The sequence below is a fragment of the Equus przewalskii genome, chromosome 3 (assembly GCF_037783145.1).
Source record: "Equus przewalskii isolate Varuska chromosome 3, EquPr2, whole genome shotgun sequence".
NCBI classification, from domain to species: domain Eukaryota; kingdom Metazoa; phylum Chordata; class Mammalia; order Perissodactyla; family Equidae; genus Equus; species Equus przewalskii.
The window spans coordinates 89,420,002-89,426,773 of NC_091833.1; the positions used below are offsets into that span (position 1 = coordinate 89,420,002).

At 43.4% G+C, this 6,772-nt stretch overlaps 1 protein-coding gene across 7 annotated transcripts in view; it reads right to left on the minus strand.

Moving 5' to 3' along the window:
* PGCKA1 (PDCD10 and GCKIII kinases associated 1) overlaps positions 1–6,772 on the minus strand; it is an 84,978-nt gene that overhangs the window by 77,743 nt on the left and 463 nt on the right. The window contains exons 1-2 of one of the 7 annotated variants that reach the window (XM_070612975.1): positions 6,619–6,751; positions 4,301–4,374 (exon numbers count right to left, since the gene is read on the minus strand). The exons of 1 other annotated variant lie outside the window; for it this stretch is intronic. The gene's annotated coding sequence lies outside the window, so the exon portion shown is untranslated. Of the gene's footprint in view, positions 1–4,300; positions 4,375–6,511; positions 6,771–6,772 lie in introns of those variants that run through there. 5 more of the 7 variants (XM_070612976.1, XM_070612973.1, XM_070612974.1 and 2 more) reach the window with 5 other exon arrangements.

Genomic DNA, 6,772 nt, shown 5'->3' on the forward strand with positions numbered 1-6,772 from the left:
TAGTGGCTTCAAAATCACCAATATAAACTTTCAAGTACCTTTCTGAGTTTGGCACAGCGTATATGGAAAAAAACCCAAACAAACCCCAAACTAAAAACAGATCAGACTGATAATTTCCTCCAAAGACCAAATAAATAACCTGCAGAGTATCAGTGGACAGGTACAAGACTGGGCTCTGAGTCAGTACACCTGGGTTCAGATCTTGGCTGAGTGACGCCACTATGTCTCAGTGTCTTTAACTGTGAAAGGGGTACAATAATCCTACCTATACAGATGTCACAGGGCAGCTGAGAAATTCTAGTAAACTGAAGAACTACATGAAGAACGGTCTCATTATAATTAATTGCCTGCCAAAAAACATTCTCTCACTCTCTATAGGAGGTTAACATGGGCACACAGATTTGGGACTTTAACGTTTGAACTGCCTCTTAGCAAAAGTTGAAAAATTACTACAACTTGAAGGAATGAGGGAAGCTGCCTTAAAACAACCAAAAAAATCAAAACCACCATTACCACCAAAAAGCATCTTCTTTCTCAGGAGTAAAGAAAAAAAAAGCAAAGATAATATCTCAACCTGAAGGTTGGGAAACGCAATTCAGGACTTGGCAGTCCAGAACCATCTTCACGTCCTCTTTCCTTAGAATCCAATTTGGCAGCAAGTCCTGCGGGATGTGCTTTGAGATGCCTCCCAGAGGGGACTTCTTCTCTATTTCCACTATCCATACCGTAGTCTGAGCTTTTCTCACAGCATGCCTAGACCTAGACGACAACAAAACCGCACAGCTGGGTTGTCTTCTCCTGTCCAGGCCACCCTCGGGGCTGCCTGATCGACCTTCCTGAAAAGCAGACTTCTTCAGGATCCATGGTGATTCTACCTACAGGTCTCACACTATTCCCCTCTCCTCCAAAAAGAGGCCCCATCTCCAGTCCAAGAATTCTTCCACTTCCTGCAGACTCCAGCCTCAGGGCCAATGCTCTTGCTGAGCTCCCTGCCTAGAAGGCTCTTCCACCACCCGTGTTATTCCAAGTTGTATTTCCCACACTCCCTCTAGTGCTGTACTTCTCAGACATTACTGTGCTTTGGAATCATCTGGGGACCTTGTTAAAATGCAGATTTTGATTCAATAGATCTGAGATAGAGTCAGGACTCGCATTTCTAACTAGCTCCCAGGTGACCATCCAGCTGCTGGTCCACGGACCCCACTTTGAGGAGCAAAGCCTACTGGCTTAGTGGAAAACAAATGGAGAGGGGGTGGTTTTTGGAGACATGAAGACATGGGTTTAAATGCCATCTTTTTCATGTTTTAGCTGTGTGATCTTGGGTAAATAACTTCATCTGTATAGTGGGAATATTACCTATTTTTATATAAATGATAAGAAGGTCTTTCGAGATAGTAATAAATAGATACTGTTCTTTTCAAATCTGTCTTTCTCTTGGCTCCCCTAAGCTCATCCTCTTGTCCCCTCTTATGCTTCTCTGATAATCTAATTTATTTTTACTCTAAATCTTATTATTTAAATAGCTTGTGTGCACACACACATATAAATTAGACCATACGTTCTTCATAGGCACAATTATTTTTGACTTCCTTTTAGCACGCAAATCAAGAAAAATGATTCTCAAAGTAAAATTTTGCTCATACAAAACTCTGAGCTGTATGATAGTTAACAATACCATCTCTCTGCAGCATCACGCAGAGAAGCAAAGCTGTGGTGTGGTTACACACACGGCTTTCGGGTCAGATCTGAGTTCCAGTGCTGGTTCCATCACTCACCAGCTGCCACCCCTGCCTAACTCAGACTAACATGTCTGGGGTTCAGTTTCTTGTAAACAGGAATTCTGCCTTAAGCTCTAGTGTTGTTGTGAGAATTAAGTTAGGTAAGTTATATAAAGTGCTCTGCCAACATGGCAGGTGGCAAAAATGGCCACAATTCTCCACTCCTCTCTGAATCCATTCCATTCTCTGATGTGGCTCTGCAGCTCCTCCCATCAAAAGGTAAAGACTATGTCTCTCCTCTTGAACCTGGGCTGACCTCATGACTTGCTTTTAAAATAGACTAGAGGAGAAGCAACTTGTGTCCATTTCAGCTTAGGTTTCGAGGAACCTTGCTTCCATGCTCCCTCTTAAAACCATGCTGAGCCAACATGTGAATGAGCCCAGGTGAGCCTGCCCAATGGTGGGTGGCATGAGGCCCAGCTGCTCCCGGGCTGACTCAGCCGATGGTCAGCCAATACTCAGAGGCAGAGCCAGCTTGGTGACCACAGATGCATACGGAAGCCTGGAAAACACCAACAGATTCGCCCAGCCCAAAATGCTCATCCACAGAGCCATAAACTAAACAAACAGCCGATGTTTTAAGTGATTATGTTTTGGGGTGGTTTGTTACACAGCAATAGATAACAGACACTGTACATATAAGTAATTTCTCCATAAATAATATTTTTGGAAAAAGGTACTTAACAGAAAACGAATTTTCTATAATATTAAAATTTGCACTTTGTGGTCAGTAGTAGGAAGATGACTGAACTGGGAACTGGGATGCTCAGATTCTAGTCCCAGTAGCTTTTCCAATGGGCAGCCATATGACCTTGGACACATCATTTAACCTCTTCAAGCCTCAGTTTCCTCATCTGTAATTTAAGGAGGTTAAACCAAATGACTTTTAAGGTCTTTTCTAGCTCAAAAAAGGACTGAGAGTGCATTTTTCCAAAGTGTGATACTTATTTCCTTGCCAACAGATAGTTCTGAACCCAATTTTCCTTTGGTTATAGATTTAGGATTTAATCACAGATAACCTTCATTATATTGCCTTCATTGTTTAGCAGCTGGTTGTGACCACATTTCACACTTATCATAAGAGCCCAACACCAAACCTATAATGTGGGCCTCCTTACTGTGGATCAGGAACCAAGATGGCCAAGCTCCTTAGGAATCAAAAGATAAATTATGCCATATAAGTTCTAGAATCTAAGTAGGTGACTCTCAACTATTCGCAGGTGCAGGTGGGCTTCTCTGATTTATTTCTAGGTTGCGATACAATATTCTGGAGGACTGAGGTTGTTTTGTCTGATCATCAGATAAGAGGGATACTGATTTATAGCCATAAAGTACGAATCAAATCTGCATTTATTGCACATAAAAGACCCAAGATATGTGCTCCATTATCAAATGGGGGAAAAGGATTTAACACCAAAATTAAAAGAAACTTCAAAACTCTTGTGTGTAGAGATCAACTCTGGGACTAGCAAACAAGTGAATTACAAATATATGCAAATACATGCTGTATTTAAAAGCTATACACGTGGCAGTGAGTCAGTAACTAAGGTAACTTGTTCAGTGCCTCTCACCACTAGTACACACTCTAACGCTGCGCTCCTGCAAATATAACACAGCCTTTTTTGTGACATACAGCAGGCAGCATTGTGGCCAACTTTAAAAAAAAAAAAAAAAAGGCTGTTCTGCCCACTTCCACTACTGTTACATAATCAAAACTCGGTATTTTTATTCCTAGAAGGAGGTAAGCTAAGTCAGAGAATGTGTACACACTATGAGGGCAACAGTTTATCTTAACTCGGCCTTCAGATGTACATATCTAAGTCTACGTAAAGAAGCACTAGGGTGTTGGAAATCCGAAATATATTTGGCTCATTCTTTAGCAAAAACTTTTTTCTGTGACGGAAACAAACTACGTGGGGCCCTAGAGTAACTGTGGCCGGTATGGAAAGCATTGCAATGAAACTCAGCTTGTGGTTATCTACCTTGGAACAATGGTATTTTGAAACATGTAAATTAAGTTCAGAGACTTGAGCCGCCTAACATTTTCCTTGAGTTAATATCCTAAATACTTCTGCTCCCTTTCTAAATATCTTGAGTCAATTCACCACCCTCTCTCCTCTCACATGGGTTTTTACAGCAGCTGCCGTGCTTGTATTTTCCCCATTCTACTCTCCTCATTGCCGTCAGCGTGAACTTTCTAAACTACAGATCTGCTCTACTTAAAATCTTCCAGTGGCTTTTCTAAAGACTGTGTCCCCAGCACTTCGTCGAGTGTCTGGTGTCTCTGGTCTACTCACATGGTCTCCAAGGCCAGGTCAGGGGTTAGTTTTATTTTGGAGAGCCACTTGTACACTGAATAGAACAGAGTTCACTGCGTGGGGTAAAATTTGAGACACGATATTCCTTTTGTCTCATGCTAATAATATTCACTACAGCTCAGCAGCATCTTTTCTAAGATGCTTGACGACACTGAGTCAGTCTTTTGAGTTCTTACAAGTATCTGCTTCAGGACACATACTCACCTGATGGGTGTGTGAAATATGCTTTCAGACAGAGTCATTCCGATGATATACAGTCCTTCTGAAGATTCTAATCTCTGTGGGACCATGATATTCTCAGGTGAAAAGGGTGTGAGCAGATAAAATATTTCACTCTCACTTTATTCCCTTAAATAGCATTCAGGTGGTAAACAGACTAAGCAAGGCTACTATCGGGTGACCTGTCCAACCTGTAGACAGGCGAAGGTTTGAGGCTGGCCCTCCTCTAGGATGAGTCTATCAACTGCTTTTTTCCAGATCTCTAAAAAGTCTATCTGCAAACAGATAATCAATCTAATGACCAAACAAGGGAGGAGGAGAAAAAAATAGGCAGGAGCTAGGTAATATTCAACCAAGACCCAAAAAAGAGTCCAAGATTCAGGGTTACTGGAAAAATTGTTGAACTAGGGGAATCTGAAACAGTCCAGGTGGAGGAAACTCAGCTACTGGGAGGTTGGTATTCAGTTATTTGGAAACTGGAGATCATTCCAAAAGGCACAGTCATTGGGCTCTTGGGGTACCAAGGGCTGGGCACTTCCAGGAGCAGCGAGGGTCATACCTGCTCTGCCCCTGGGCTGGGAATGGATTCTAGCCAGAGCTCAGCAAGATTGTGTTTCCAGGCTCAGAAAGGCACTGGGTGGGAAGCCAGGAGAATCATTCCATTTTTAAGCTAACGAACATATTTAGTTGATACACAAGTTTTTGTTTTGTTTTAAATTCCAGATATGCAAAAGCTCTTAGAACATAGCTAAATTGGCCACACTTATCTTTAGATGCCATTAGATATCTAAAACTTTAGAACCACAGACAATCAGGCCCTGGGGCCAGGTGCCATGAGATAGGCACTTACCACATACTTGCTGAATCAAAGAACAAGATCAGAATGGACACAAAGTGAGCAAAGAGAAATAAGACGAACCATGTCTTCCTTTATCAGCGTCTGCTCCATTCCTCCTTTGTGCTCAGGGCTTCCTATAACTGACTCTTCACACTTTAGAAAAATACAGATAACTCCAGAACTCTACTTAGAGCTTGAGATTATTGTTTCAGTGATCTGCCTCATGACTGCTAAGGTGGTCTAAAGCCACTGGTGTTTATCCTTAAAAGGTTTTAACATCTGTCTCCTCCTTCTTAAAATAGATTAACTGGAGGAATAAACGTGGGAATAAGTGGCAAATACAGAAGCTATTGTCTTTAAAAGCAGCGACCACTTTCCATTTCTTTCAACTCTCACGCTTCTCATTTTTTCTCCAACTGTTACTCCTCACCATAGCTTAGTTACAATCACCCAGGACATTCAAAATCCACGGTGAAAAGTGCCATCAGTAATTCCCTCATAGTGACAGGAAGAAAACAAACACCCATTCTTTAAAGATTTGAACCACCTCATGGAACACTTGACTTCCTGTAAATTTAGTGGGCAAACATCTATACCGCAATGGAAAATAAAATGTACTAAGTTACTAAAGGGAGTTTTTGTTTTGTTTTTAAGGTTCATTACAGCGCTGGAGGAAAAGAAAAAACACAATGATTTCTGTCTTATATCACTGGAAAAATTCTTCAGTGCTGCTTTGTGAAAATCTCACCTCACCAGGACTGCCAAGGTCAAGGAGACCCAAGAAATCGACCTGGGAGATAGATGCTTGCCTAATTATTAAATATTCAGCAAACAGTCTGTGACCATTTAGCCGTTTGCACCTGGCACCCTCTTTCAACACGAGCTGCACTCTTTCTCCTCACCCCTACCCACCGCCACCCAGGGCGCCAGCACCCCAAGGGGGGCAAATCCTGGGACCCAAGGACATTTCTAAGAAACAGTGGCGAGTCGCATTCCATTTCCTTTTTATTCAAGAGCACTCAGATACTTAAAAATCGGGGAAGGGGGGAATTAGAAATAAGGGGCAAATCTCTTGCAGTTTTTCCAATTCAAGTTCTCAGGCACTGCTGAAAGTTCATTAATTAGGGATTTAAAAACAAAAGTGTTTCCTCCTCCAATCAGATGCCAAGCTTTACAAACTGTCTTGGTCTTTTAGCTTGGGGAATTCGTCAAGGTCCTCCCCCACCCCCTATCCTTGGATTCTCCTCTCCTTCGGTGCCTGTGTTAAATTACGCGACTTTTCCGAAGTAATCAAACTGAGAATGGCCTCACCCCATTTTTTTTTTTCCCCAAGCCAAAAGGAAATAAATAAAAACGACCTGCGAGAGAAGTTGGGGAAATAATGCCACAAAGCCGAGTTCCGCGGGAGTCCAGCCCTCGTCCTCCCGGCGGCGGGCCCGACGCGCGGCCCGGGGACGGTCCCTACCTGGGCCGGGGCGGCGACGGCGGCGGTGGCGGCGGGGTCGCGGCGCCCATGGCTTCGCCGGCCTCGGGCGGCCGCGCGGGACTCACCAGGGGCTCAGCGCCGCCCGGAGCCCGCCGCGCTCGCCGCGGCCGCCCCGGCGCCGTCATTGGGCCGG